Here is an 11836-nt window from a genome sequence, read left to right as displayed (position 1 = left end):
CCTGTGTCATTTTAATGACTCATATTTTGATCCATTTTGTTTGAATTTTATTTCCCTAACGGTAGATCATTTTTCAATTCTGTAAAATGGGTTCTCTTTGTTTTTGTGTCTAGTTCATCCCTGTAAATTTTCAGAATTTTTCATGGTCAATTACTATTTTATTTTGATTAAATATCAGAACCTTGTATCCAAATTTTATAAATGTTCTCATTTTGGCCCCCATATCATGACTGTTATAGTACTTCTTCAACAAATCGCTATTTGATTGGCAATATTCTTCAGCAAATCGTTGTTATGATTTATTTGGGTCTCTAATGAGTCCCTACTATGATTTGTAGTATTTTTGGGTCTCCAACGAGCCTCACAATAATTTATAGTGTTGTCTGGTCTTTTAACTATGATTTATAGTGTTTTGGGGTCTCCAACGAGCCCCACAATGATTTGTAGTGTTTTTCGGTATTTTAACTATGATTTATAGTGTTTTCGGATCTCTAACGAGACCCACAGCGATTTATAGTGTTGTTGGACTTCGCTATAGCGATTTGTAGTGTTTCTCGCTAAACACTACAGCGATTTGTGATACAAATCGCTATCTGAATCAGGAGAAGGGTTTGGGGGCTCCTCCCGATGGTCATCCGACGAAACAAACCTGCGCCATCAAAAATGTTTGTTTGAACTTTTCATCGTCATCCTCTTATTCTTCCTTCTCCGTAAAACACTGTAAACCCTCTCTCTCTCTAAAGAAGAAATCAAGTGAGGCAAAAAGTTCCCCCTAAAGAAGGCCATGAACATCAACCATCTCACTCTCTCTCCCTTATCTCTCTACTTTTGTGAACATCCAACAAACGATCCAACATTTTTCCATCAAACACCGACTGACCTGCACACTGACTGTAGCATCGTTCAACTTGATGAGTTGTGGAGCCTCATTTAGAGTTTTTGCCCTTACAGGAGGGGGGTTTGGGGGCTCCTCCAAGCGTGGGTAGCATCATTCAACTTAAAGAGTTGTTGAGTCTGATTCAAAGTTTTTACCCATTCGTGTTTTAAGGCATTAGATCTCATGTTTGAACATCCACGCATGTGCAGTTTGCTTTCATCATGTTCAGTTGCTTTCTAGATTATACTTTGAATTCTGTTGCATTTTAGATCTATCGATTTGTATGTAACCAGATCTTATTTTAATATGAATTTTTTACTGTAACTTCATGCATATGTTTTCATGCTCTCCACCAAAAATCAGATCATTCTGAGTTTGTTTGACCCACTTTAAAAATCGAGATTCAGAACCTGTTATTTTGCACCGTCAGGATTTTAGCAGAATCAGAACCAACTTGCGGGAGTAATTTCTCCCTAACCAGAGATGATTTTTCCGATCCGTAAAAAAGGTTGTTTTTTAAATTGAATCTAGCTTTTTCATACCAAATTTCAGCAATTTCTATGTTGTTTCATACCAGTTTTGGGTCAAAAACCATAACCCTACCACCCTGTGTCATTTTAATGACTCATATTTTGATCCATTTTGTTTGAATTGTATTTCCCTAATGGTAGATAATTTTTCAATTCTGTAAAATGGGTTCTCTTTGTTTTTGTGTCTAGTTCATTCTTGTAAATTTTCAGAATTTTTCATGGTCAATTACTATTTTATTTTGATTAAATATCAGAACCTTGTATCCAAATTTTATAAATGTTCTCATTTTGGCCCCCATATCATGACTGTTATAGTACTTCTTCAACAAATCGCTATTTGATTGGCAATATTCTTCAGCAAATCATTGTTATGATTTTTTTGGGTCTCTAATGAGTCCCTACTATGATTTGTAGTATTTTTGGGTCTCCAACGAGCCTCACAATGATTTATAGTGTTGTCTGGTTTTTTAACTATGATTTATAGTGTTTTGGGGTCTCCAACGAGCCCCACAATGATTTGTAGTGCTTTTCGGTCTTTTAACTATGATTTATAGTGTTTTCGAATCTCTAACGAGACCCACAGCGATTTATAGTGTTGTTGGACTTCGCTATAGCGATTTGTAGTGTTTCTCGCTAAACACTACAACGATTTGTGATACAAATCGCTATCTGAATCAGGAGAAGGGTTTGGGGGCTCCTCCCGATGGTCATCCGACGAAACAAACCTGAGCCATCAAAAATGTTTGTTTGAACTTTTCATCGTCATCTTCTTATTCTTCCTTCTCCGTAAAACACTGTAAAACCCTCTCTCTCTCTAGAGAAGAAATCAAGTGAGGCAAAAAGTTCCCCCTAAAGAAGGCCATGAACATCAACCATCTCACTCTCTCTCCCTTATCTCTCTACTTTTGTGAACATCCAACAAACGATCCAACATTTTTCCATCAAACACCGACTGACCTGCACACTGACTGTAGCATCGTTCAACTTGATGAGTTGTGGAGCCTCATTTAGAGTTTTTGCCCTTACAGGAGGGGGGTTTGGGGGCTCCTCCATGCGTGGGTAGCATCATTCAACTTGAAGAGTTGTTGAGTCTGATTCAAAGTTTTTACCCATTCGTGTTTTAAGGCATTAGATCTCATGTTTGAACATCCACGCATGTGCAGTTTGCTTTCATCATGTTCAGTTGCTTTCTAGATTATACTTTGAATTTTGGTGCATTTTAGATCTATCGATTTGTATGTAACCAGAGCTTATTTTAATCTGAATTTTTTACTGCAACTTCATGCATATGTCTTTATGCTCTCCACCAAAAATCAGATCACTTTAAAAATCGAGATTCAGAACCTGTTATTTTGCACCTTCAGGATTTTAGCAGAATCAGAACCAACTTGCGGGAGTAATTTCTCCCTAACCAGAGATGATTTTTCCAATCCATAAAAAAGGTTATTTTCTAAATTGAATCTAGTTTTTTCATACCAAATTTCTGCAATTTCTATGTTGTTTTCATACCAGTTTTGGGTTAAAAACCATAACTCTATCACCCTGTGTCATTTTAATAACTCATATTTTGATCCATTTTGTTTGAATTTTATTTCCCTAATGGGAGATCATTTTTCAATTCTATAAAACGGGTTCTCTTTGTATATGTGTCTAGTTCATCCCTGTAAATTTTCAGAATTTTTCATGGTCAATTACTATTTTATTTTGATTAAATACCAGAACCTTGTATCCAGATTTTATAAATATTCTGATTTTGCCCCCATATCATGACTGTTATAGCACTTCTTCAACAAATCGCTATTTGATTGGCAAATTTCTTCAGCAAATCATTGTTATAATTTTTTGGGGTCTTTAATGAGTCCCTACTATGATTTGTAGTATTTTTGGGTCTCCAACGAGCCTCACAATGATTTATAGTGTTGTCTGGTCTTTTAATTATGATTTATAGTGTTTTGGGGTCTCCAACGAGCCCCACAATGATTTGTAGTATTTTTCGGTCTTTTAACTATGATTTATAGTGTTTTCGGATCTCTAACGAGACCCACAGCGATTTATAGTGTTGTTGGACTTCGCTATAGCGATTTGTAGTGTTTCTCGCTAAACACTACAGCGATTTGTGATACAAATCGCTATCTGAATCAGGACCAACTTGTCAGGGCCATATCTAAATAACTAGAGATCGGATTTCAAATTCGTAAAAAATGGTGTCTTCGTTATAAAGTCTAGTTTATTCTTGTAAATTTTCAGTGATTTATATGGTCATTTAATACCCCATTTGGATCTAAAACTAGACCTCTATTAGTCTACCTTATTTGAGTGACATAGGTTTTTATTTCATTTTTTAAGAGTCATATCTACCCAACAAAAGATCATTTTCAAAATTCGTAAAAAGGGTTTTCTTTCTCTATGTGTCTAGTTTATATCTGGAAAGTTTTATAACTTTCTATGCTCATTTGATATTTCAAACCTGTTAAAAACCGAGATATGTTATTATTCCCTTTTAACTGAGTGTATGGAAGTTAATTATAACTTGTTGGAGATATGTCTCGGTTTTTAACAGGTTTGAAATATCAAATGAGCATAGAAAGTTATAAAACTTTTCAGATATAAACTATACACATAGAGGAAGAAAACCCTTTTTACAGATTTGGAAAATGATCTTTCGTTAGGGAGATATGACTCTTACAAAATGAAATAAAAACTTATGTCACTCAAATAAGGTAGACTAATAGGGGTCTGGTTTTAGATCCAAATAGGGTGTTAAATGACCATATAAATCGCTGAAAATTTATAAGAATAAACTAGACTTTATAACAAAGACACCATTTTTTACGGATTTGAAATCCGATCTCTAGTTATTTAGATATGGCCCTGACAAGTTGGTCCTGATTCAGATAGCGATTTGTATCACAAATCGCTGTAGTGTTTAGCGAGAAATACTACAAATCGCTATAGCGAAGTCCAACAACACTATAAATCGCTGTGGGTCTCGTTAGAGATCCGAAAACACTATAAATCATAGTTAAAAGACCGAAAAACACTACAAATCATTGTGGGGCTCGTTGGAGACCCCAAAACACTATAAATCATAGTTAAAAGACCAGACAACACTATAAATTATTGTGAGGCTCGTTGGAGACCCAAAAATACTACAAATCATAGTAGGGACTCATTAGAGACCCAAATAAATCATAACAACGATTTGCTGAAGAATATTGCCAATCAAATAGCGATTTGTTGAAGAAGTACTATAACAGTCATGATATGGGGGCCAAAATGAGAACATTTATAAAATTTGGATACAAGGTTCTGATATTTAATCAAAATAAAATAGTAATTGACCATAAAAAATTCTGAAAATTTACAGGGATGAACTAGACACAAAAACAAAGAGAACCCATTTTACAGAATTGAAAAATTATCTACCATTAGGGAAATACAATTCAAACAAAATGGATCAAAATATGAGTCATTAAAATGACACAGGGTGGTAGGGTTATGGTTTTTGACCCAAAACTGGTATGAAACAACATAGAAATTGCTGAAATTTGGTATGAAAAAGCTAGATTCAATTTAAAAAACAACCTTTTTTACGGATCGGAAAAATCATCTCTGGTTAGGGAGAAATTACTCCCGCAAGTTGGTTCTGATTCTGCTAAAATCCTGACGGTGCAAAATAACAGGTTCTGAATCTCGATTTTTAAAGTGGGTCAAACAAACTCAGAATGATCTGATTTTTGGTGGAGAGCATGAAAACATATGCATGAAGTTACAGTAAAAAATTCATATTAAAATAAGATCTGGTTACATACAAATCGATAGATCTAAAATGCAACAGAATTCAAAGTATAATCTAGAAAGCAACTGAACATGATGAAAGCAAACTGCACATGCGTGAATGTTCAAACATGAGATCTAATGCCTTAAAACACGAATGGGTAAAAACTTTGAATCAGACTCAACAACTTTTCAAGTTGAATGATGCTACCCACGCTGGGAGGAGCCCCCAAACCCCCCTCCTGTAAGGGCAAAAACTCTAAATCAGGCTCCACAACTCATCAAGTTGATTGATGCTACAGTTCGTGTGCAGGTCAGTCGGTGTTTGATGGAGAAATGTAGGATCATTTATTGGATGTGCACAGAAGTAGAGAGAGAAGGGAGAGAGAGTGAGATGGTTGATGTTCATGGCCTTCTTTAGGGGGAACTTTTTGCCTCACTTGATTTCTTCTCTAGAGAGAGAGAGGGGGTTTTACAGTGTTTTACGGAGAAGGAAGAAGAAGAAGATGACGATGAAAAGTTCAAACAAACATTTTTGATGGCTCAGGTTTGTTTCGTCGGATGGCCATCGGGAGGAGCCCCCAAACCCTTCTCCTATAAGGGCAAAAACTCTGAATCAGGCTCCACAGCAAATCAAGTTGAACGATGCTATCCACATTGGGAGGAGCCCCCAAGCCCTCCTCCTATAAGGGTAAAACTGTGAATCAGACTCCATAACTCATCAAGTTCAATGATGCTACCCACGCTAAAAGGAGCCCTCAGACCCCCCTTCTGTAAGGGTAAAAACTCTGAATCAGACTCCACAACTCTTCAAGTTGAGTGATGCTACCCACGCTGGGAGGAGCCCTCAGACCCACCTTTTCTGTAAGGGTAAAAACTTTGAATCAGACTCCACAACTCTTCAAGTTGAATGATGCTACCCACGTTGGGAGGAGCCCCCAGACCCCTCTCCTATAAGGGTAAAAACTCTGAATCAGGATCTACAACTCATTTAGTTGAATGATGCTACCCACGCTGGGATGAACCCCCAAACCCTCCTCCTGTAAGGGTAAAAACTCTGAATCAGGCTCCATAACAGTCAATGTGCAGGTCAGCCAGTGCTTGATGGAGCAATGTAAGATCTTCTGTTGGATGTGCATAGAAGCAGAAATAGAAGGGAGAGAGAGAGTGTGAGAGGGTTGATGTTCATGGCCTCCTCCAGGGGAGATTTCTTTCTCAGATAATCCTGCAGTGCAGAGACTGGGTCTTTAATAATCATTTTCAGGGCACTTAAGTCTTTACAACCACTTCTTTTCAAGAATCGTCATTTTTTTGCACCAATGGACGAGAGGGTACTTAAGTCTTTGCAATCGCATCAAACTCCAACGCTAATTAATGCTGACAAACATGGGGATATGAGACACACATGCTTACATACGTGGTGCTCTTTGGGACCTCCGAACATGAGATGTAGCTAACTGCTCTGTTCGGGGGGGGGGGGGGGGGGAACATATAACCTGCTTTTGGTAACTGATGGATTGAGATAGCTTCGAGAAGTGGGTAGGTCTTAACTGTCATCGAGTGTACTTCTCTTTTCTCTTGTTTCCACTGTTAAAGATGCCTTCAACTGTTATGGTTGATCTAAGAAATGATTGGACCAGATTTTAGTAGAAACAGTGACAGGCAATTTGTCGGTTGATTCTTCTCCGCCACAATTAGGGATGGCAGTGGACCGGGGAATCGTGGCCCCGCCCCGTTTGGACCGGGGATGAAGGGTATGAAACGGGGATGGAGACAGGGACGAAGGTTAAAATTCATCCCCGTCCGGGAGTGGAGGCGGGGATGGACGTGCACTTTTCCCCGCCCCGATCCCCATCTCATCCCCGTCCCGACCACTTTTACCCGCAATATCCCTGCCCCGCCCCGCCTCATCCCCGTTTGAACCGGGGATGGAGGACATGAAACGGGGATGAAGGCGGGGGTGGAGGATAAAATCTTGAGGCGGGGCGGGGGTGGAGACCTTGTCCACGCCCCACTGCCATCCCTAACCACAATCCCCTAGGATGGATCAGGTGCATTCACATTGCACATGTATGCCCTGCACCAGGCTGCCTTCTATCTCTTAGGTACAGCCGGTCGGTGGAGGCTAACAAAAGACGGAGGCCAGATCAGGTGCAGCCGCACAGTAAAGTGTGCAATGTGATTGTAAATTATCTCCCAACCCCCGCCTGCCTTCTCTCTCTCTCTCATACGTATTAAAATTGGAAAACGGATCCCATCATTTGAAATAGGATGGTTTCATATATCATGCATTCAATCTTAGCCATCCAGCAGAACCATTGAGCCATTGATTGGATGGCTAGAAGTGAATGTATGATGAAACCTATCCTATTTCAAATTATGGGATCAGTGTTGATCTTAAAATTGTGATATAAAAATTTGTGATGTATCAGGTCTTTTGAAGTATGTAGATAATACAAGGAAAAATGAAAGAGAAAGTGACCATATAGATTTCACCGACATGTGATACAAATATTAAGTACAGCAAATCATTTCATAATAGTCATAATTTATGTATTCACCAACCTCTGACCCTCTTTTGTCTGTCTTAGCCAACCTGATATCCAGCCTCCATACACACATGGTCTCCGTGATTAACGCCAACGTGCATTGCTGACCATAACTAGGGATGTCAACCGGACTGATTTACCCGAACCAAACCTTATAGGGTGCGGGTATGATGACAAATAAGAAAATCCGATTAAGACCCAGGTACGGACTCGAAGGCCCGATTAATACATAGACCCGGGTATAGTTTGTGAAATTTTATACCAGACCTGAACCCGACCCGAGTTCCGATTAAGACCCACAAATTTTCAATATAAAAATGATTAAAAATATTATTTTATTGGGTATAGTCCGGGTCCGGTTCATGTAGTTCTTATTGGGTTTGGGTTTGGGTATGGTTTCTCTTATAGTAGACCCGATTAAACAAGGGTTCAAACCCGATATCATACCCAAAAATCTAGTCCAAGTTTGGTTCTACCTGGGTCCAAACCCAACCCGTTGACACCCCTAAGCACAACCACCGACAGACAGTGGAGGGAACAAGTGGGTCATTGCTTCATCATTCCATTGCTAGAAATCACTATATGCTCCCAAGCCTTTTTGAGTGACAACTTGTAAGACAAAGGTAAAGACAGGATTTTTAGCTTGCCTTCTCACTGATATATGTCTACTGGGGAAATAGGAACCCAGGAAAAATAGGAGCAAATTGAGGTAGTTATGAAGATCAAGGTTTCCAATAATTGCATTATATTTAGACAAAATGTAATCATGAAAACAGATAAGGAATTTACACCAGTCAATTTTTTTAAATTCCTTGTTTGGTTACAGTAAAGAGATAATTGCCAAATCATTCCTTCATCCGATTTCTTTAGAAATCCTTCACCTAGGTGCTACCAACCAAATGGGTTCTCTCAATTTCTTTCATATTTCCAAGTCATTGCAGTCGACTACTCCCAAACACGCATCTCTCTCTCTCTCTCTCTCTCTCTCTCTCTCTCTCTCTCTCTCTCTCTCTCTCTATATATATATATATATATATATATATATATATATATATATATATATATATATATATATAGTTTAGTTATGGTCCTTTATGGACTATTTTAAAAAGTTATAGGTGCATGTGTTAAATGCTTAATGTGATTCTATATATAAGTTTGTTATTGCTTGCTTAATAGATGACACGTTTTGGATTTAATTGTTTTGATTGATAAACTATATTTATTTACTAACATCTTTTGAGTATTTGGTCCAATTCGAGGCATTTTTTTTTCATTTTTAGCTAGGTAACAAAAAAAAAACACTTGCCTTTGACCATACATTTGTAGGCCTCGACCAAAGAGAAGTTTTTTGGTCCAAATAGTGAATATTTGATACCAAGGACTGATGCTTTTGAAAAGAATCTCGATCATTAAATTTTTTATTACGCAACTCATCAATCAATTGAGATGCCTCCACATTCAAAGTTTTTCAATTGCTCATCATTGTATGAGAATTCGTTGAATGAGAACATATTCAACCATGCATGTCTCATTAGTATATAAAAAAAAAAAATTCTATCGCCCAATAAATATTCATATAGCTTGTACAACATACCAAGTATTCGGCTTTTCAATTATCATTTGTGCATCATTTGTATATGTTATTAATTGTCCCATGTCATTAGTGCCTTCGTCTTCTCTTATCCTTTTTGAATCATCATCATTTGACTTGGTAGAATTATCATCATCATCCAATTCTTCACCGTCAATGTGATTGTTGCTACGACTAATTGATTGTTCAAATGCACAAATTAAATCAAAAGTCATTGTATTTATTAAATTTTTTGCTTTCGTGCATGCAACATTCCAACATTTTATAATCTCACGATTGACCATAAAAATAATACCTCCATCATCACACCTACATTTCAAGCATAAATTATAAAATTCAATAACTTGTACCTAGTTATATCATCTACTCTAGAAGTATTAATGCTATCAAAATTATTGTGGTGATAATCAATAGCACTGGTTTATTGATGTAGTTTCACATCCTCCGTAGTCATCTAATTATATACGACATCAATTGTTCGTGAATGTTTTTCATTATTTTCACGTCGAACATCTATATACCTAATTGATTTGGGTGACCTTCACGTGCATGTTAAGAACATTAATATTGCCCATTGTTTGAGACAATTTGATGTTTACAGAAGAATTGATTTCACTTGTTGGTGCCAGAGATAGATGCACATTCTTCACAGGATTCTCATCATCAATTGTTTATTCTGCATCACTTTCAACTGCTTCTTATTTAACTTTGTGAGCCTTAAAGTAAACATCACTACTAAATAATATTGATTCTACATTATCACAACAACAACAACAACTACGCCTTCATCCCAAAACAATTGGGGTCGGCGATATGAACCAACAAAGAAAATCATTCTGGGTCTTCCACATGAATCCTTCTCCTCCATTCATTTTTATCCAATGCCATGTCCTCGGTGAGGTTCAAAGCATTCATATCCTTTCCTATCACCTCCATCCATGTCTTCCTAGGCCTACCCCGACCTCTTTTAACTAATATATTTTCCCATTTCTACATTATCATTATCCAAAAAAATCATCAATATTTGTTGTCTATGTATGTTTGAAGAATAACTATACCAAAAGCTCAATAACTCTTCTACATATTCAGTTTTACGAGACATCAAAACCATAAATTCCTTAAAGCTACTATTTTTTACGACCACTATAGATCTCCAATTCCTGTGATCAGTGCCACAGTAGTGTACTTTAACCATTGGTCATCATTAATTATCTACACTAATTATACAATATATTGTTTATATAATAAAAATAACTTGTGACAAAAAGGTCATCCATATATCTTTCATACATTCAATTAACAAAGCTATATGCAACAACCACTCTCAAAACCAACTACTTAAAAAAAAACTAGCTCTTACTGAATGCTTGTGCACATACAACCCCATCACATTAATTGAATCCTTATGCATAGTCAACTTTAATTATATTACCCTAAGACAAAACTACCAATATTAAATAAAAGATAAAAAAATAAACATAAATCATTTATACCACCACCATATATATAACCTAAAAATAGTAGATCTTAAGCAAAAAATCTAGTTTTAAATATTAAATAAAACATAAGCAAACATATATAAATCTTCCATGGTAACAACCAAACATAAATAATACAATGCCATATATATATATATATAAACTCACTTTACGATCTAACCAAAAGATGGAGAAGTTGACCAAACAATGTTGCAACCACGTCGAAATGTTGCTAGATGAATTCATAGGAATCACTGCAAAAAAGTTAGAAGAGAGAAAAAGGGTTGTGGTTCCAGAGAAAAAAATGGTTAGTGTTCTAATGAGAAACAAACAAAAAAAAATAAAAAAATAATGCAATGACTTTATATATGAATCAACAAACATTTAAAAGACGAGGACATTCTTATGAGGTTTTTACTTATGTCAACAGGCATTTGCGGACCTCCTTGATGAATATTTAGTTAAAGGAGGTTCACATATTATATTCATAAATATCATATTATATTTGTGAAAGTCTCATTAGAGTGCGAACATCGGGAACATTTACAATAAGTATTTACGAATGTCAGCAGACATTTGTGGACCTCCTTCAAGAGTATTTACTTAAAGGAGGTTCACAAGTTATATTTGTGAAGGTCATACTATATTTACGGAAGTCTCATCAAAGTGTGAACATCAGGTACATTCACAACAGGTATTTCAGAATGTCAATAGATATTTGCATACCTCTTCGAAGAGTATTTAGTTAAAAGAGGTGCACATATTATATTTGCGAAGGTCGTACTGTATTTGAGAATATCATAATTAATTTGCAGAGGTTTCATCATAGAGAAAGTCAGAGACTTTCGTAAGTGGTATTTGCGAATGTCACAATATTTGCGGAGTATTTACTTAAGTGAGGTTCACAGGTTATATTCATGAAGGTCGTACTCTATTTTTGATTGTTGTATTGTATTTGCATATGTTTTCAAAATCTCTTTTTTATTGAAAGGTTGCAAACTTTCGATAAGATACCTATATGTCGCGTGAAC

The sequence above is a fragment of the Nuphar pumila genome, chromosome 9, assembly GCF_984573655.1.
Source record: "Nuphar pumila chromosome 9, dmNupPumi1.hap1.1, whole genome shotgun sequence".
Classification (NCBI taxonomy): domain Eukaryota; kingdom Viridiplantae; phylum Streptophyta; class Magnoliopsida; order Nymphaeales; family Nymphaeaceae; genus Nuphar; species Nuphar pumila.
The sequence above is the reverse complement of the archived record's forward strand: the minus strand, read 5'-3'. Positions refer to the sequence as shown.